Consider the following 21,801-nt stretch of genomic DNA (forward strand, 5'->3'; position numbering starts at 1 on the left):
TTTTTTTTTGACGTTTATTTTTGAGACAGAGAGAGACAAAGCATGAATGGGGGAGGGTCAGAGAGAGGGAGACACAGAATCTGAAACAAGCTCCAGGCTCTGAGCTGTCAGCACAGAGCCCGACGCGGGGCTCGAACTCACAGACCGCGAGATCATGACCTGAGCCAAAGTCGGCTGCTTAACCGACTGAGCCACCCAGGCGCGCCATCTACTTATCCTTCTAAGCCCACCTACTCTGAGAGGCACAACTGCTACATGACTTTTTCCTTATATTAACTCTGTGTCCTGAGTATATTTTCACATGGGACATTGTAATGCTTACAGGTGAAGGATGCAATCCAATGCATGGATTCAGAAGTGAGACCGTCAGGTTACAAACTCTGGCTTCACTATGTCTTTGTTGTGGAATTCTGGGTAGTTTCTTAACATATCTGTGCCATTCATTCACATCCAAACAAATTAAAATAGAATTGTCAATTCCACATGATTTCTGTAGATATTCTAAGGATTTATATCCAAACATTTTAAAGCAATACTTAGCACGAAGTGCTCAATAAATGTTCGCTATTTTTCATTTTATCTCTATATTACATACGCCTCATAACATGTAAAATATGTGAAACCTACTACATTGGGAAGATTTTGTATATTAGTACATTAATTGGGATATAATGGTTCTTTTGTACCACTCTAGTTCAAGACCATGTTGCTGATTCATTGTCCGGCTCTCAGACCTCATTACACTCTCAAGGAATGTTGGTTAATTTCTTGCTTTGTCATACAAAGGAGGATTCAATTACAGAACATCTCTGTTTTATCTTCTTTTCTCAATATTCTAAAATGGGATTTTACATCTTTGGAATATTTTGATTGGGTCACAATTCTTCTGGAACCAAATGACTTACAGGTTCAATGAAATTTGCCTCCTCTCCAGTAAAAATAATTTAAAAAATACATAGAAGTTAGTCTGCAACATTTTTCATGAGTGCATCTATTCAACAAATTGTTCAAAGTTCAGGCACTCAGCTAAAACAGGGACTCACAGCAGATGCATATAGTTAGTCTACAGCTGCCCATGGCCCCCTTTGTTACTTAGGAGAGGTCCTGTTTTTGGGAGACAGAACAGTAAGTCAGCATAAAGGCAAGCCAAGCTATGAGACAGAAAAATAGCAGCTCTGAATACTTTCTGTGAGCACTCAAGTTCAGCAATGCCATTTCTCACTTCTATGGTCTAATAAATAGTAGGTATATTTACTAATAGTAATACTAGTAATAGTAGTACTTCACTAATCCTAGTTTAAAGAGGTCCTGTCAACTTGCAATTGGAAGAATACTGCTCATGCATTGGATGAACTTCTTCATTTGTAAAATAATACTGCACTGTAGTACTAATCAAAGGATTGGGTTCTTTTATTTCCCAAATATATTCTGAGTGTATAAAATACTCCTGCTGCCTCTTGAGGCACTGAGATACAGTAGGGAAGATCACAGATAAGGTCTGTACACTCATGGATCTCACTTTCTAGATAGACAGAGCAATCCATGGGTCTGGTACATGGTAGAAATCTAATAGAAACAGTCATTTCCCTTTTATCTTTATGATATTATCTAAGTAACCCCAAAGCCTTTGTTATGCATACAAGAAAATGTGATTTGACACTTAAGAAAATAGCAACTTTCATCCATGAAGACAGTAGATATTCTAGGACACAGTAACTATTTTCAATTATCTGACGAAATCCTGCATTGCAGGAAAAAAAAAGCCTTATAATATTTAAAAGAAAACAACCAAGAGCAATTGGAAGAACTTGTCTCAGTCAAGATCATCCTTTTCATGAGGTCAGGGATGATGTTGGTTTTCTTTCCCATCAACTTTGTGCCTAGGACAGCGAGTACACACTCTTCTGGCTTACTATATAAAGTATAGCAAGCTTCAGTAAATATCTGTTGACCAAAGTAATGACGAACCAGCAGATGGAGTAAATAAGTGACACAGTAAGATGAGCTGCTGCATAAGGTTGGGTCTTTCCATTCACTTGACCTTTTCAAAGAGTCTGTGTAACTTTCTCCCTCAAAAGCCTGGCAACTTGAATACAGAGCCTGATAAGGCTAAGTGACCTTTAGGATCCTGTTTAGCACTTAATGCTCAGATCACTTCTCTATGATTCTATACTTCATCATAGGTTATTCTTTTTTTTTTTTTTAATTTGCCAACATGGAGCTCCTCTCCATTTATATCAACATTACTGTGTTCTGGTCTATTAGTCTCTTAATCTCTTTGCTAATTCCCATATGTTGCTGCATCATTTAATTAAGAGTTGCACTGCTGTGTGGCTGAAGCTCAATGTCCTTTCCTGCTGTGAGAACACTCAGGCTCTTGGGAATGTGAAGGTTCTCATTCCGGTGGGATTTTAGAAAACCTGGCCTAATTTCTATTTCTGACAAAAACTTGTCAAACAGACATGGCCATATCCAACAGAATCAAATTCCTACAACTGTTGACATTTTTACTCTTCACTTTTTTCAAACAGGCAAAGTAAAATAAAAATAATACTCCAAAATATTGATACTATGTTTTGTGAAGTACCCCATAGAGTGGTAGGAACATACTTTAACCCAGTAAATGTGTTAGTTGTTACTAACTGCATGACTTTAGGAACAGCAGTAACTCCTCAGAACTTCAGATTTCCTGCCAATAAAATAAGGATGGAACTTGGCTTTCTCTCACCATTTATAAGACATTTTGCTAGCTTTTGTCAAAAAAAATATATCAAATTCTCCAACAGTCCTGTAAAGTAGGTTCAAGTTGTGTTTTCGCTAATTTAGCGATGACATATTTTACAGGTTAGGGAGTTAGCATTTAAAATTGTATACTGTAGGGGCGCCTGGGTGGCGCAGTCGGTTAAGCGTCCGACTTCAGCCAGGTCACGATCTCGCGGTCCGTGAGTTCGAGCCCCGCGTCGGGCTCTGGGCTGATGGCTCAGAGCCTGGAGCCTGTTTCAGATTCTGTGTCTCCCTCTCTCTCTGCCCCTCCCCCGTTCATGCTCTGTCTCTCTCTGTCCCAAAAATAAATAAACGTTGAAAAAAAAATTTAAAAAAAAATAAAATAAAATAAAATTATATACTGTAAAGCTGCCCATGCATTATTGGAAAAAAACTTTAATTTCCTCACAAAAACCGTAAAAATCACCTATTCTACTTTAATCCTATAAAAAACCTAATGAGATAATTCATCATTTTTCTACACACATGCTATATACTTTTGTGTGGTTTTTTACTGTATTTTTTCATGGGATGCTATACAAAATGAGCCAGAAACCGCATCTATCGTGTTTCTACTACATTTTCACAACTGTATCAATACTGAAGAAAATGGATAAAAAATGTAAAGCCATCTAAAAATCTATTTCAAGTAATATTAATAAAGGAGGTGGGCATTCTACGTATTGCTGACACTATGCTTGGAATCTTATATGCTAGTTGACTTCATCCCAAATTAAGAGAATGACTGTGTTCTCGACCACCATACAAATGTTCCCAAACCTGAAAATCCTGAATAATAAAAAATGTGTGAAATAACTGCCATTGAACACAACGAAGGAAACACAAACCCTCCAAAACCTGGATATGACAGACTTCCAGGTTCACCACCAACATTGCTTCCAAGTCATCACTCTCATCCTTGCAATAAGAAAAAAAATCATACCAACTGTAAACTGTTGATCTTATTTGGGGCCATTTGTTAGCAGAGTTTTCAAAATAAATTATATCACTCTGAAGTTTGGAGATATAGGAAAACCAGAGAATCAATCCAACATCTGCTTACCTAGAAGAGAAGTTATGGGAGCCATAAATGGGTAGGAACATTTAAATGGTATTTGATGAACTGTTAGAGACTGAGGGTAAACTAGTCTTAGGAAGGTCCCCATACTTTGACAGGTTTTACTTCCAGAAACCCCACCAGGTTCTCATGGTGAAGACCCAACAGGGACCCCCACAAAGCTCTGGCAAGAGGAGGTAAAGAATAATCATTATGAATATGACCAGAGCCTCCTCTGTAATTCTCCATGGGTAAAAAAGTTTTCTACAGTCATGGGCCAATCTTAAATGCATATTGCTAAATGAAATAAACCAGTCTAAAAAAAAGTTACATACTGTATGATTCCAAATTATATGACATTCCGAAAAACACAAAACTATAGAGATTTAAAAAGTATTATTTAGGAGGCTGGGCAACCCCAGGATGGAATATATAACATGAAAAAAAATTATTGAAAGGGATGGTGGGAAAAGATGCTGACACAAGTCACTTTGGAAATTAATGGATTCTTTAAGACTAAAGGCAAAAGTAACTATACACACATACTGTATTCTACTTGATAAAGTTATTTCCCACAGACATATGGGTTAACAATTCTAATAACCACTGTACACAATATTGGATTGACCAATTAAATGGACGGCAGATGGTTAGAGCCACCTTTCTCCCTGTTGGAGAGAGAGATTACAAGTAAGCAAAGAAAAGGGGCACCTGGGTGGCTCATTTAGTTAAGTGCCTGACTCTTGGTTTTGGCTCAGGTCACGATCTCATGGTTTGTGAGTTCGAGCCCCACATCCAGCTCTGTGCTGACAGTGGACCAACTACTTGGGGTTCTCTCTCTCTCCCTCTCTTTCTGCCTTACCCATTCTATAAACAAACTTAAAAAAAAAACAAATAAGCAAGGAAAGGTAAGAATGATCCATGTAGTAAAGGATTAGCGTCAGAGACATCAGGATGAACTCATTAGTTTAACTAAAGTTAGATACATAAATATTCATAGATATGTGTATGTGCATGGGTTAATATACATACACACAACTCCTTGCTTTGACAGTTGAGAGGTCCTGGAAGTAACAACACCTCACAAGCAATAAGCACAGCTAATATCCAGAATTTTTTAATTTTTTTATATCATTTTTAATATCATTCTCTAACAAAAAGAATGAGAGTTCTTTGGGAAAATAGCTGATTCAGAGACTGGAACAGGAAACATGTAAGATGAGCCTGGAGCCTGCTACAGTGCCAGAAAGTAAGAAAGTGATACACACTAGGCTTACAAAATAAATGAGGCATGTCAAAGAAATGTAGGAACATACCAAAAGAGCTCCCAATGGCCAAAGAGGGAACAGTTGGAGCAACACAGTAAAATCAGTGATGGATTATGACCCAAAGTATGAAATAAATATCCATGATTCCATACTGATATAAGTGATTGAGTAAACAATTAATAGGGAGATAGACAAATCTCTTATGCAGAAGAGTCCTAATCACTGTAGACTTTTCACTTTTAAGAAAGTGGAGCATAATGCTCCTTTTAAGTGTTGACTGCATATAACAACTGCCTTCCAAAGAGTACAGTGTGGAAAGAGAGAAAAAAAAAGGACTACTTTTCAGTAAAGGAAATTGACAAACACTAATTGCTAAGTGATCAGTGTTCACATCAGTTGGAATACATTCAGTGCTGAAAGTATGTACCTGTATTAGGCAAAACTCTCCAGAGAAACAGAGCCAAGAGAAGATGACAGATATAGATTATAGAAATTAGTTTATTCAATTATGGAGGCCAGCATATCCCACAAACTGCTGTCTCCAAGACAGAGAAGCAAGGAATCCAGTGGTCTAATTCAGTCCAAGGCTGAAGACCTCCCCAGGAAAGCTGATGACCTAAGTTGCAGTCAGAGTCTGAAGGCCTGAGAACCAGGAGTGCCAACATCAAAGAGCAGGAGAAGAAGGAAGTCCTAGCTCAAGCAAAGAGAGCAAATCTGCCCTTCCTTGCTCTTTTTGTGATACTCAGGACTCATGGATTGGATGCTTATCTGCACTGGTGAGGATGATATTCTTTACTCAGTCTACTGATTCAATTGCTAGTGTCTTCTGGAAACACCCTCAAAGATATACCCCAAAGTAATGTTCCACCAGCCAAGTGGGCAGCCCTTAGCCTAGTCAAGTTGACACATAAAGTTAACTGGCACAGTACTCTTGATGTGGTATGACCAGAATGGTACTTTGCCTCTATGGTCTTCCTTCCAAAATCTATAAACCCAGTTTAATAACCAAATCCCAATTAAAGGACACTCTACAAAGTAAGAAAAGTATCATCAAATCCTAATTAAAGGATATACTGCAAAATGCCTGACCAGCAGTCCTCAAAACTATCAGAGTCATCATAAACAAGGATTGTCAGAAATTGTCACAGCAAAGAGAAGCTAAGAAAACATGATTACTGAATGTAATCTGGCATCCTAAATGGGTCCTGGAACAGAAAAAAAGACACTTGGGGAAAAAAATGAGAAAATCTGAATAATACATGAACTTAATAATGATCTATCAATACTAGTTCATTAATTTTGATAAAAGCACTATACTAAGATAAGATGGGGAAATTGAATTTGAATAGTATGAGAAACTTAGCCTGATGTATATAGGACGTATCTGTATTATCTTCACAATAATTCTATGAATCTGAAACTGTTCTAAATTTAAAAGTTTATTTAAAATAAAAGAATATGACAGCCATCTCAAAATATTGAAGATATCTCAGATGGACACAGTTGGCTTCCCCATCACAATTTTCCAGACTCAGTCTAACCTAGTGCATGATGAGAGTCCAGATTTTGACTCAAATGAAAGAATATTAACAATCACAAATACAAAAACCATTAAAATCAATAGCACCACATGCACGCACACACACACACACACACACACACACACACACACACACACACACACACCTCTATCTAGAAAAGTTTGAACTAAGTAGTAGTGAGACATTCAAAGAATTCAAAGAAAGGCTAGATGATTAACTGTGATGTAGTTTAATTCTAGCAACATAAAGATGTCATATTATTACGTATAATGATCATGGGGCTGGCCACTCATTTTTGTAAATAAAGTTTTATCGGAACACGACCACATTTATTTATGTATTTATTATCTATGGCTGTTTTCACGCTATGATAGCAGAATTGAGTAGTAGTGACAAAGTCTGGCATGCAAAACCCAAAATATTTATTACCTGACCTTATACAGAGGTTTTCCAATCCCTACATTAGGCAACATCACCCATCTTTTGAGCCCTTAAACACCATGATTCCACCTTCCCATCTTCTCCACAAAAGTCCAGCCAGAATGCTTATCCACTATCAACATTCATCTATATCCACTCTATACAAGATGCTGTTTATCAGCTTAACCAAAGAGAAAGTGAACATTGCTTCCAAATAAAGAATGATGATACTACAAAAGTGTAACATCAAGTGTCTCATCGATTTGGTCCCTGAGGACAGGTGTAAAAGTTAATAATGAAATAAGCAGTCAAGCATATGATATTAGTGTATGCAACATTTCTTGCCACACATTGCTTTTAAGTCATTTCTGCACCTCTGACCCCAGACCTCAACTCCTATCAGTGGTACAAAGTCTATTCATATTACAAGACATGTAGCTTCACAAGCACAGAAAATTTAAGTTGTTCATTCCTTGCTTCCAGCTTTCCTAACAGAAACTTTCCTTCCTTCTTCCTTCCCTCCTCTCTTCCTTCCTTTTTTCCTTCCTTTCTTCTTTTCAATTTTCCTTGTAATAATTTCTTCACTTTTTTTAAAAAATGTATCATATATAAAGTGATATCCACAGGTCATTAAGACATAATTTCTTCCCTAAGAAATTCATCTTCTTTTGGAAGAGTCTTAGGACTCCTCCAAAATATGTATTATGGCTTTTTAAGTGTTATAACAGAGGTATAAATCAAGCTGTATATTATCAAAGATTCTTAGAGAAATTGATGCTTGTGTAGCTTTTTTAAATTATTATTATTATTGCTTTATCCTACCAGAGCTAGAAAAAGAAGATATTTGGCCTAACAGATTTAATACAAGGACATCAGGACTCAGCACTTTCCATGTATAAGAAGAGTGTAGTAAAAACAGTAACAATAATTATGATTATTTCTTAGGTTTGTATAGTACATAGCAGTTCACAAGTCACTTTTTATTCAATATTACTACAAAGACAGGCTCATGGGCTACAAAGGATCTAACAGCTATAGAGTCACGTTTGTTGTATACATATAATCCTACCACCATTTTATTCCCAAATCTCTATTCTACAGTGCTGTTTCCCACTGACTCCATTCACCCCTCACATTTCTTCTCAGCATGAGGCTCTCTACAGACCCACAAGATCTGACATGCAAGCTTTAAAAGAGTGTGCAATCCTTTCTGCAAATTACAACACCTTGCAAACATGAAAGTGGTTATGCAATGGCACTGACCCCTGGGGGAGTGTAATCAAGTGAGAAGTAAAAAGTATGTGAGTTTTATTACTCCTCCTTCCCAAGAGTCTCAACTACAGAGCAAACTGTATCCTCTCAAATATGAGAGGTGTGTTTCCAAGAAAAATAATGTGGAAATATGAATATCACATTGGTAATAAACCCTGCTCCTCTATCCACAATTTAGGATAATCCAGGCCAGCTCACAGCAATTCTTGAACCCTGTATCATTCTTCAAAGTTATAAATGTCAAGATTCCTAAGTACCTCATAAAGATCAACATTGGTTCAAAAATCTCTTACCTGAAGGTATCTTTAATTCTTTCATTCTGGTCTCATTGTGATCTCTACAACATTATAAATTCTGAGTCTCAGTAATTTCATCAAGACTGTCATATCCTCTTCAAAAGATTATTTTAAAATAATGTGTTTTTTTATTATTTAAAAAAAAAAGGTCATGTAAGAAAAATATCTACATAATGATTGGCATTTACCAGGGCCTAAATAAACGTGAAGTGCAGTGAATGATACAGACGATTTGAAGAAAAAAGTTATAGTAAGGGAACAATTTATTTCCTTAACTTTAGATAGGGGTAAGAAAGTGTCTTTTAACTTTCTTACAATAGCCTCTTTTATACATATATTTTTATTTCTAATTTCTTCATTTAACCAGGGAAATACTACTATGTGGAACATGTAAGGCAGGGATTGAAGATATTAACTGGACCCATTTTCCACTATATTAAGACTGCAAAAATGTCCTTCATGAAAGAAAACTGCTTTCAGGATATTAACATCTCTCAAATTCTCTCGTGCTCTTTCCCCGCTGCTCTACAACGGTACAAATGTCAAGACTCCGAAGTGCCTTGTGAAAGGCAACATTGTCATTTCTGTTAAAAATTCTCTCGCTGAAAATCTTGCTTATTAGAAGTCCAATTCCTTTTGCACAACTGAACACTGGAGAGAAAGCAAAAAGAGGCCAGGATTTGTAAAATCTATGTTGCAGCGGGCACACGCTGAAGTTGATTATTCTTTCTCAGTTAGAAAACCACCCAGTTTTCCACCTGTGTTTCTTTCTTACTATCACTTTACTATAATATTCACAACACTTCTGACCCCAAATGTGTGTTTGTGCAGGATGGTGTCCCCTACCAAGCAATTTTCTGCAACCCCAGCCGGGTGTCTTGCAATTTAACTCAATTCTGACACTGCCTACTTAGAGATAGAATCGGATCCCACAGGTCAAGGGTTCAGTCTAGTAAGACTGCTCCTCACTTCAGATGCCAATCCCAAGTTCAGGTTGTCACCTGTGCTTCTGAACCATCAGCTCTAAATCGGACACACCCACAATGCCAACTTCAGTTTTAATTTGCTGGAACTCACTGGAACTCAGGAAAATGCTCACTTACGTTTACCCATTTATTAAAGGATACGAGAAGGATACAGATAAACAACCAGATGAAGAGATGCACAGGCAAGGTCTGGGAGGGTCTCAAGCACAGAAGCTTCTGTCCTTATGTAGTTGAGGTTTGTCACCTTCCCGGCACATGGATGTGTTCACCTACACTGAAGCTCTCCAAACCCACATTATTGGGATTTTAGAGAAGTTTCCTTATATAAGGCATGATCAATTTTTAAAAAGTTTTTTTTGAAGTTTTACTCATTTTTGAGAGAGAGAGAGAGCGAGCACACACGAGACAGAGTGCAAGTGGGAAGGGGCAGAGAGAGAGAGGGAGACACAGAATCTGAAGCAAGCTCCAGGCTCCGAGCTGTCAGCACAGAGCCCGACGCAGGGCTCAAACTCAGGAGTTGTGAGATCATGAAGTCAGACGCTTAACTGACTGAGCCACCCAGTCGCCCCAGGCACAATCAGTTATTAACTTTATTCCCAGCCCCTCTCCCCTCTCTACAGAAGTGGAGGTTTCAGGGTTGTAAATTCCAAGCTTCTAATCACGGCTCAAACCTTCCAGTGATAGCCTCCATTCAGGAGCCCACTCATGGCTGTTTCATTAGAACAAAAGACACTCCCATCACCCAGGAGATTACAAGGGTTTCAGGAGTCCGGTGCCAGCAATCAGGGTCAGAGTCCAATATGTATGTTTCCTACGATTTCACAACTTTCCTAAAAGGGTATCTCTTAGATATGCACTCAGAACTTAGCTTCTGATTTTGCCACAATTATGAGGACAATTGCCATTTGATGTCTAGTTCAGGAAATACTTTCAGTATCAAATTTCAAGTGTCAGTTACTAGACATCAGCACACCAAAAGAGATTAAGAAGTTGAAAGTGACAGGAAAAGAAGTAACAGATTTACACAAAAACTATCAAAAAGAATTTTAAGGAGAGGGACCTGGAGAGAACAAACATTTAAGGGTCCAATTCCATCATTACTCTTCAAGGAAGTAATACAGTATTGTTGTTTGAAAGACTGTCCCGAATGAGACTCAAGATTTTTAAATGATTACGTCTTTTATTCTCTTTAATATGTTCTTATGTATTTTAGTAAAAATTTAATACTTATAAATTTAAGGTGATTTTTAAACATTAGTGTTCAACATATTGTACTGTAACGTTTAATTACCTTTCAGGTGCTATGTGCTGTACTCAACGCCAGGTACCTTTAATGCACTATTCCATTTATTATTTTTATTATTATTATTATTACTACTACTACATAGCCAAGTGACACATGGCATGTATGGATGAAGAAACTGAGGTTCATATTTACTAAATATTTAAAGTCACACAAATAATACATCTGGAAACAAAACAAGTTTTCTAGTTTTAAATCTAGTGCTAACTTTTATTTTATGGCATCTGCTTTTGTACATGTTTTATGTCCATCTGAAAAAATATTTTATGTGAAATAATTATTCACAAATATTTTATGTGAAACCCACTTATGGATTTCAGAAATTCCGAGAGAGCACAAATTGAAAGGAAGTGCATGATAAACAATGATGCCATGAACATACTCATAAAAAATTTTTATCCATATTTTGGATTAGCTCCATTTTTGGATTAGAAGTAGAATTGATCAAAAGGTATGTGTATTCTAATTTTGATAGACATTGCTAGTTTGTACTCCAAGCAAATATAAACAAACCTTTCAAAAGAAAATTAAAGTGCATCTTGCATTGGTGGGTAGTTAGCTCTGAAATATGTTCCTTCTGATAAATCATTCTACTAATTCTTAAAAACACACTAATAATGATATAAGGCCCAAAGTCATTGCAATCAGGCCAGGGAATCAGTCATGAGTCAGATTCCCTTTTAAATCATTCCATCCAAGAATAAAAAGGTAACTCTACAACTGGAAACAACTACTCACTGATTCAAAGCCTACACAAAAATCTTTATTGTATGCCAAGCCCTGTGTACAAAATGACATGCTTGACTTCAAGGAGACTGTGACATCTTGGTGGGCCAGGTAGACGGGTAACAATTATAGGTACAGTTATTCCCTTATGTATAAAGGGCCCTTTTCAGTGTGACAGTGTTGGCTCCTTCCATCAGAAGTAGAGTTTATTTCCACCACTTTGAATCCTCACTGTCCCTGTATCTTGCTTTAACAAACAGGATGCAATAGAAATGAATGATGTACCAGTTCTAAGCCAGTCGATCAGCTCACTCTTGAAACCTTGTCCAATCTCCATCAATTAATTGGCTAACCTGCCGGGTGATGAGTGATCCATAGCCCAGTTATCCCTATCACCCCAACAAATGGCCAGCCAATCCTCTAAAACAGAGCCACAGATGTATGAGTAAACCCAGCCAAGACCAAAAGACTACGTAGCTGAGCCTGGCTCAAACTGCCAATCAACAAAACCAAAAGCTAATATTTAGTTGTTATTTTAAGCAATTAAATTTGGGGGTTGATATTTATACAAGAAAAGTTACCTGATACTTTCACTATCTTTACCACAAAATTTAATTAAGAAGAGAGAAAAGAGCTCCTCCCACAGCTAGGAGAATAGGCAATGCTTTTCCTGTAAAGTAGAACTGCTAGGCTGATCCTTGGAGGAGGATCTGGAATGGAATACATGGCATTTACAGAGTATTCCAAACAATAGAACCATCCCATATTTATCAATGTTGGAGGTTATCAGAGGAATGGTTTGTGGGCATTGTTTAAAAGATGGAACATGTTACACCAAGTGGTTAAAGCCTGGTCTAGGTATCAACTGTTTGAGTGTGGTTAGGTCTGATAGGTTTCCTACTTCTCACGTCTGTAACATGGGAATGGTATTTCACACTTACGTCACAGAGTTTTTATAAGAATTCTACAAATCACTACGTGTAATATACCTAGAATAGTACTGAGCATAAAGTAACTATTAGCTGTTAGCCTTGGATGCCAAGTTTACAATCTGATGTTATGTTTACCTATCAGATTGGTTTTGAATTACATATGTACACATACAACCATGTATGTATACAGGAGGTCATCAAGCAGATGGAAAAGGAAATTTCTGGAAAGACAGAGCCATGGACACAAAAGTAGCATATTTGGCTGTGGATCTTAACAGTAATTTGTAGTTTTACAAAGAATTTTCACTGAACCATTTTGCTTACTGCCCACAGAAAACTGAAATAATTCAGCACATTTATCGAGTGACTTCTACATTTCCAACTTCGTATTAGATAATGCTTAGGTAATGTAAGAGCATCTATATTTAGTATTAAATTTAAGGACTGAAAATCGCACAACTCAGCAAGCTTCCCTCTTCACATTTACCAGCAGGAAGCTTAAATAAAACATTTTACCCAATTGTAGCAAATGAACATGTTTGTGTATTAACACCATCCCAGTTTAAAATCATTCTGCTACTGTTAGCCTTTTATTTTTCTAATACACTAAATTCATATCTTTATTTCAATTTTTCATTTTATTTCAAGAGGAAGAAACACAAACATATCATGAAATAAAGCCTTGACACATTTAGTCCCAGGTTCCTTTGCTTTAGAATGTGAGTCACAAAGCTCCATTCAAAACTAACTTTCCATTATCACAAATCTGTGGGTGGAAAAGGCGGCAGACTCAGGTAGATTTGCTTGCATTCATAAATTTTACCTCTGTACGTTTCCTGTGCCAGACTAATTCCCTACTGTGTCAGTATATTGATGCTTTAAAATCTGCTTTTTTGATTTTTATTATTGATATAAGAAAGGATTTCTCAACCTTGGCACTATTGACTTTTTGGATTCGATTGGAGAGGTGTTTTCCTATAGAAGGCTTAGCAGCATCCCTGGCCTGTGGCACCTCCTTTCCCCCTCTCAGTGTAACAATCAAAAATATTTCCAGACAGTGCTAAATATCCCCTAGGTGTAGAACCACTGATTGAAGGAACTAGCTATGGGGCAAAATGTTTTTGTTAAGCCTTTGCTCATTCATTCATTTATTGAGAATATTGTTTGCAATAGCATGGAATAATCTAAGAGTCTGTGACCTCCAATAATCACAAATGACAATGAATAAACACATGAAGTTATAGGGCATGTCACTGACTTTCAAACTGTAAAATATAGGACCAAAGTCTCTCCAGAATAACCAACTTTATAACAAAACAGTGGGAAATGCATTTCGCTTTCGAAGAAATATATATGCTTCATTAATTATTCTGTCAAGAGAAAAAAACCTATTTGTTTAACAAATAATGGAAAGAACGACATGTTTTTATTGAAGACTTTCTTTTATTTACCAAATACCCATAATTCAACTCTGTTGAGTTTTTAATGTGCAGCATTTCATGTGTAAGAAGATCATTATGTTAATATAACAGATGTCTTTCAAACTGTCAAACATTAATTACAATTAACTAGAGTGTTTTTAAAATAAGATTAAATTGTGACTTATTTTGAATTATGGTTCAACAAGCTAATGTTCTTTTTTCAAAGACTGAATATTGACTGATCACAGCAAATAGTAATTGCAAGATAGATTTTTTTAAAAAGACTATCCTCAGGGAAAAATGTGATACTTTGAATGCTATCTTTGAAGCAATTCTCAGTCTTTTGCATGGAATAAAAGTACATCCAAAGTATAAATATGTCTATATTTAACAGATACTGAACAAAATTCCAATTTTCAAATCCCTACCAAGACTTATCAAGGGTTGTAGGGGTGCCCGGATGGCTCAGTTGGTTGTCTGACTTCAGCTTAGGTCATGATCTCACAGTTCCTGAGTTCAAGCTCCATGATAGGCTCTGTGCTGACAGCTCAGAGCATGGAGCCTGCTTTGGATTCTGTGTCTCCTACTCTCTCTAACCCTCGCTCCCTCCCTCTCTCTCTCAAAAATCAACATTAAAAAAAAATTAAAAAAGACTTATCAAGGATTCCAAAATCATTTAGTATAGTGATCTTTGATAAATTTGTAATCATTTGTTTTTAGTAATGGTGTCTACAGAAAAGGAGATTGTAATTTTTAATTTTTAGATTTTTCAAACAGAAGCCTCAAAATGGTAAAGCTATTGTTAAATACTTCAATATCTCAAAGATCAATGTTTGTCTCATAAATGTAAAAATTACTGAAATGCATTCTTATAGTATATGTCAATTTCATTTTTTTAATCCTTTGACTTACATTGCAAATTTTTGCTATAGTTCAAACAGATATTGAACTTGAATATATGAAAACTGTATCGTGAAAAATGCTATTCCCTAATTTAGAGATTACCTGAGCTCTGCTGACTGTACTTAACTCATGACTTCTAAATTATGGGTACCCTTTAAACATTACTAAATGTCAAACCAAATTTAATCCCTAATTCTTAATGTATCACTTACTATGGAAGTCAACATAGGTAACTCATCTAACATCTACTTTCATCTAAATTCCTTATCTACAAAATGGGGATAATTAAAATAATTCCTATCTGTCATTTTGTTGCTGTTCTTTCTTTTTTTGTTGTGTATTTTGCTTTTGCTTAGTCCTATCTTGAACTGAATAAATGTAGAGTGAATATTAGCTCCATTAAGTTTCAATACAGGGTGAACCAAAATTTGGCTTATGATGCATGTTGCCAAAATTCTTAGTATATCCTTGGTATTTGTAAACAAAGGACCCAATCATTCTAATAAAAATAATATATAAGAGATTCTGTGATAGGCAGAATAATAGCTGCTTAATGATGCCCAATCCCCCAAACCTATGAGTATATTACTTTTAATGGTAAAAAGGACTTTGCGGATGTGTTTAGAGTTAAGTACCTTCTAAGACCTATTATCACACTATATATATAATAAAATATGCTACCTTTCTAACATTAACTTCCAAAATAGATGAGCTAACACAATACTAGTTCTCTCTGTTAAAAAATTTTCTTTAATGCTCTCAGACTTCTTTTCTGATAAAACCATTTTGATGGGACATAATCAGGTTATTTTTTATTCCCCTGAAAATAAATCTGGACTGGGATGAAGCAGAATACAATCAATATTCAATGGTTTTTTGTTTTTGTTTTTGTTTTTTGTTTGTTTTTGTTTTTTTCCCCTTAACATTAGCAGGTAGGATAATGGCCTTACAAAGATGTTCCAGCTCTAATTCCTGGAATTTGTGAATATGTTACATTACATGGTAAATGGTGATCATGGTAGCAGAAGGAATTAAGGTTTTTAATCAGCTGCTTTTAAAATAGGGAGATTATCCAAGATTATGTGGGTGGGTTCAATGTAATCCCAAGGAACCTTTAAAAAAGGGAGGAAGGAGGCAGAGTATTCAGGGTTATACATGAGAAAGACTTGACCAGACAGTGAAGTCTTTGAAGATAAAAGGGGGCTGAAGCCAAGGAGTGTGGATATCCTCTACAAACTGGAACAGCAAGGAAGTGATTTTCACCTAAAGCCTCCGTAAGAAAACAGCCTTAATGGATATTCTGACCTTAGCCCCATGAGGCTCATTTTGAGCTTCTGACTTCCACAACTGTAAGATAATAAATAAAATTTTCTTATTTCAAGCCACTGAATTTGTGATCATTTGTTATGTCAGCAATAGAAAATTAATACAGATTTCTGTTTTCTTTCTCCTAAAAGTATCACTTTTAAATCTGCCCTATTTGGTCAAATACCTACCTTGTATCCTTACTTTCTAAAAGAAAGCATGTTGAATTTTTTTTTTAAGATTTCTTTTTTTTTTGTTGTTGTTTATTTATTTTTGAGACAGAGAGAGACAGAGCATGAATGGGGAAGGGTCAAAGAGAGAGAGGGAGACACAGAATCCGAAACAGGCTCCAGGCTCTGAGCTGTCAGCACAGAGCCCGATGCGGGGCTTGAACTCATGAACCGCGAGATCATGACCTGAGCCGAAGTTGGATGCTTAACCGACTGAGCCACCCAGGCGCCCCTTGTTTGTTTAACTTGATATCTAGCACAATCCAACTTCTGGTTTCAGCCAGCCTTTTCAATCTGATCTCTCCCTGTTTCTAAACTCAGAGTTATAAGAATATCATAAACACACAAAAAAACAAAATTAAAAAAAAGTAAATGAATTAAAAAAAGAATATCATAACGTGAGTTTTATCTGGACTAGATGGACTTTTCTTTTGTTCTTAAAATTAAATACATAGAAGTTTTTGATTATTGCAAAAGAGAAAACCTAACTCATACGAAACATTAAAAATGGCCATTTCTTGGCTCACATAACTGAAAAATCCAGTCATAAAGCTTCCATTAATCAAAGCTCTATCCAAGTCCTTGAATAATATCCTCAGGGATCTGTCACTATTCTTTATCTCTGGGTTTTTCCCGTTAACTTTAATCTCAAACTCTCTTTGCAAAATAGCACCAGGTTTGCATTCTACAGATTTCTCCAAAGAGTAGAAAAAGTTCTTTCTGAAAGCTCCAACAGATGTGTCAAATATGGCTCTGGTTTAGACTGAATTTCCCAGAAAACAGAGACTGAAGCAAGAATTAAAGTACTAACACTTTTCTTTGAGAGGTTCAAACCAAGGCAGTAAAGGAAAGAAGAAAAAAGCAATGAAGTAAATAGAAATGTGGTACATTGAAATATAGGGCTTTAATATACTACCTATTCTTCAGAGACACAGCTGAAGTAGCCCCAGTCAGCATATTCACTGGGCACATGGGACTTTCACTGGGCACATGGTATTTCCCAAGAAGGACTACATGGAAAAACCGTATCTGAGACTCATAACAAGAAAGAGCAAATGGAACCTGCCTATTTCCAATTTTCGGTTAGTTGACATTGCTCTCAGAAAGTTAGATCCCATTCCACCACGCTTTGGCGTTTTATTCAGATCTCAGAGTGGAGGGACAATCTGTACAATGGGAGTGGTTCTCCAAAAAGAGAGAAACGAGAAGGATGTGATTGAGACAACCTAAGGAGCACAACTGGGAATGTAATTCTCCAGTTGGGATCATGTGACTATTTCTGAACCAACTTCTCTGGTTGAGGAAGATGGAGTTAAGATTCAACAGCATTTGGTTGCATGTCTATCTTTGAAGCCAGAGATGGGTAGGTGTTGGCTCACATGCAAAGTATGTGGACTTCTAAGACCAAGTGTGCTGTTACTGAGGAAAGGGGTGAAAGATGCTGGAAAACCTAAAGCAACAAACCTCAACCTCTTTCAAAGCCACCAATTATAGCTAAACCTACCCTTCAAGATCCACTATCAACACTTCTAAAATACCTTCTAATTCCTAGCAGTGCTACTGCTGGGTCATAGGGTAGGTCTATTTTTAATTTTTTGAGGAACCTCCACACTGTTTTCCAGAGCGGCTGCACCAGTTTGCATTCCCACCAACAGGGCAAGAGGGTTCCTGTTTCTCCACATCCTCTCTAGCATCTACAGTCTCCTGATTTCTTCATTTTGGCCACTCTGACTGGCGTGAAGTGATATCTGAGTGTGGTTTTGATTTGTATTTCCCTGATGAGGAGTGACGTTGAGCATCTTTTCATGTGCCTGTTGGCCATCTGGATGCCTTCTTTAGAGAAGTGTCTATTCATGTTTTCTGCCCATTTCTTCACTGGGTTATTTGTTTTTCGGGTGTGGAGTTTGGTGAGCTCTTTATAGATTTTGGATACTAGCCCTTTGTCTGATATGTCGTTTGCAAATATCTTTTCCCATTCCGTTGGTTGCCTTTTAGTTTTCTTGATTGTTTCCTTTGCTGTGCAGAAGCTTTTTATCTTCATGAGGTCCCAATAGTTCATTTTTGCTTTTCATTCCCTTGCCTTTGGGGATGTGTCAAGTAAGAAATTGCTACGGCTGAGGTCAGAGAGATCTTTTCCTGCTTTCTCCTCTAGGGTTTGGATCGTTTCCTGTCTCACATTCAGGTCCTTTATCCATTTTGAGTTTATTTTTGTGAATGGTGTGAGAAAGTGGTCTAGTTTCATCCTTCTGCATGTTGCTGTCCAGTTCTCCCAGCACCATTTGTTAAAGAGACTGTCTTTTGTCCATTGGATATTCTTTCCTGCTTTGTCAAAGATGAGTTGGCCATACTTTTGTGGGTCTAGTTCTGGGGTTTCTATTCTATTCCATTGGTCTATGTGTCTGTTTTTGTGCCAATACCATGCTGTCTTGATGATGACAGCTTTGTAGTAGAGGCTAAAGTCTGGGATTGTGATGCCTCCTGCTTTGGTCTTCTTCTTCAAAATTACTTTGGCTATTCGGGGCCTTTTGTGGTTCCATATGAATTTTAGGATTGCTTGTTCTAGCTTTGAGAAGAATTCTGGTGTAATTTTGATTGGGATTGCATTGAATGTGTAGATAGCTTGGGGTAGTATTGACATTTTAACAATATTTATTCTTCCAACCCATGAGCATGGAATGTTTTTCCATTTCTTTATATCGTCTTCAATTTCCTTCATAAGCTTTCTATAGTTTTCAGCATACAGATCTTTTAAATCTTTGGTTAGATTTATCCCTAGGTATTTTATGCTTCTTGGTACAATTGTGAGTGGGATCAGTTTCTTTATTTGTCTTTCTGTTGCTTCATTGTTAGTGTATAAGAATGCAACTGATTTCTGTACATTGATTTTGTATCCTGCGACTTTGCTGAATTCATGTATCAGTTCTAGCAGACTTTTGGTGGAGTCTACCGGATTTTCCATGTATAATATCATGTCATCTGCAAAAAGTGAAAGCTTGACTTCATCTTTGCCAATTTTGATGCCTTTGATTTCCTTTTGTTGTCTGATTGCTGATGCTAGCACTTACAACACTATGTTAAACAACAGCGGTGAGAGTGGACATCCCTGTCATGTTCCTGATCTCAGGGAAAAAGCTCTCAGTTTTTCCCCATTGAGGATGATATTAGCTGTGGGCTTTTCATAAATGGCTTTTATGATGTTTAAGTATGTTCCTTCTACCCCAACTTTCTCGAGGATTTTTATTAAGAAAGGATGCTGAATTTTGTCAAATGCTTTTTCTGCATCGATTGACAGGATCATATGGTTCTTATCTTTTATTAGTGTGATGTATCACGTTGATTGATTTGCGAATGTTGAACCAGCCCTGCATCCCAGAAATGGATCCCACTTGATCATGGTGAATAATTCTTTTTATAAGCTGTTGAATTCGATTTGCTAGTATCTTATTGAGAATTTTTGCATCCATATTCATCAGGGATATTGGCCTGTAGTTCTCTCTTTTTTTTTTTTTTTCAACGTTTATTTATTTTTGGGACAGAGAGAGACAGAGCATGAACGGGGGAGGGGCAGAGAGAGAGGGAGACACAGAATCGGAAACAGGTTCCAGGCTCTGAGCCATCAGCCCAGAGCCTGACGCGGGGCTCGAACTCACGGACTGCGAGATCGTGACCTGGCTGAAGTCGGACGCTCAACCGACTGCACCACCCAGGCGCCCCTGTAGTTCTCTTTTCTTACTAGGTCTCTGTCTGGTTTAGGAATCAAAGTAATACTGGCTTCATAGAATGAGTCTGGAAGTTTTCCTTCCCTTTCTATTTCTTGGAATAGCTTGAGAAGGATAAGTATTATCTCTGCTTTAAACGTCTGGTAGAACTCCCCTGAGAAGCCATCTGGTCCTGGACTCTTATTTGTCGGGAGATTTTTGATAACCGATTCAATTTCTTCACTGGTTATGGGTCTGTTCAAGCTTTCTATTTCCTCCTGATTGAGTTTCGGAAGAGTGTGGGTGTTTAGGAATTTGTCCATTTCTTCCAGGTTGTCCAGTTTGTTGGCATATAATTTTTCATAGTATTCCCTGATAATTGTTTGTATCTCTGAGGGACTGGTTGTAATAATTCCATTTTCATTCATGATTTTATGTATTTGGGTCATCTCCCTTTTCTTTTTGAGAAGCCTGGCTAGAGGTTTGTCAATTTTGTTTATTTTTTCAAAAAACCAACTCTTGGTTTCGTTGATCTGCTCTACAGTTTTTTTAGATTCTATATTGTTTATTTCTGCTCTGATCTTTATTATTTCTCTTCTTCTGCTGGGTTTGGGGTGTTTTTGCTGCCCTGCTTCTATTTCCTTTAGGTGTGCTGTTAGATTTCATATTTGGGATTTTTCTTGTTTCTTGAGATAGGCCTGGATTGCAATGTATTTTCCTCTCAGGACTGCCTTCGCTGCATCCTAAAGCATTTGGATTGTTGTATTTTCATTTTCTTTTTTTTTCCATATACTTTTTTTAATTTCTTCTCTAATTGCCTGGTTGACCCATTCATTCTTTAGTAGGGTGTTCTTTAACCTCCATGCTTTTGGAGGGTTTCCAGACTTTTTCCTGTGGTTGATTTCAAGCTTCATAGCATTGTGGTCCAAAAGTATGCACAGCATGATCTCAATTCTTGTATACTTATGAAGGGCTGTTTTGTGACCCAGTATGTGATCTATCTTGGAGAATGTTCCATGTGCACTCGAGAAGAAAGTATATTCTTTTGCTTTGGAATGCAGAGTTCTAAATATATCTGTCAAGTCCATCTGATCCAGTGTATCATTCAGGGCCCTTGTTTCTTTATTGACCATGTGTCTAGATGTTCTATCCATTCTTGTAAGTGGGATATTAAAGTCCCCTGCAATTACCACATTCTTGTCAATGAGGTTGCTTATGTTTGTGAGTAATTGTTTTATATATTTGGGGGCTTCCATATTCGGTGCATAGACATTTATAATTGTTAGTTCTTCTTGATGGATAGACCCTGTAATTATTATATAATGCCCTTCTTCATCTCTTGTTACAGCCATTAATTTAAAGTCTAGTTTGTCTGAAATAAGTATGGCTACTCCAGCTTTCTTTTGACTTCCAGTAGCATGATACATAGTTCTCCATCCCCTTTCTATCTGAAAGTGTCCTCAGGTATAAAATGAGTCTCTTGCAGACAGCAAAGAGATGGGTCTTGTTTTTTTTTTTATCCATTCTGATACCCTATGTCTTTTGGTTGGCACATTTAGTCCATTTAAGTTGTTATTATAGAAAGATATGGGTTTAGAGTCATTGTGATGTCTGTTGGTTTCACGATTGTAGCAATGTCTCTGGTACTTTGTCTCACAGGATCCCCCTTAGGATCTCTTA

Source organism: Prionailurus viverrinus, chromosome E2, assembly GCF_022837055.1.
Source record: "Prionailurus viverrinus isolate Anna chromosome E2, UM_Priviv_1.0, whole genome shotgun sequence".
Classification (NCBI taxonomy): Eukaryota; Metazoa; Chordata; class Mammalia; order Carnivora; family Felidae; genus Prionailurus; species Prionailurus viverrinus.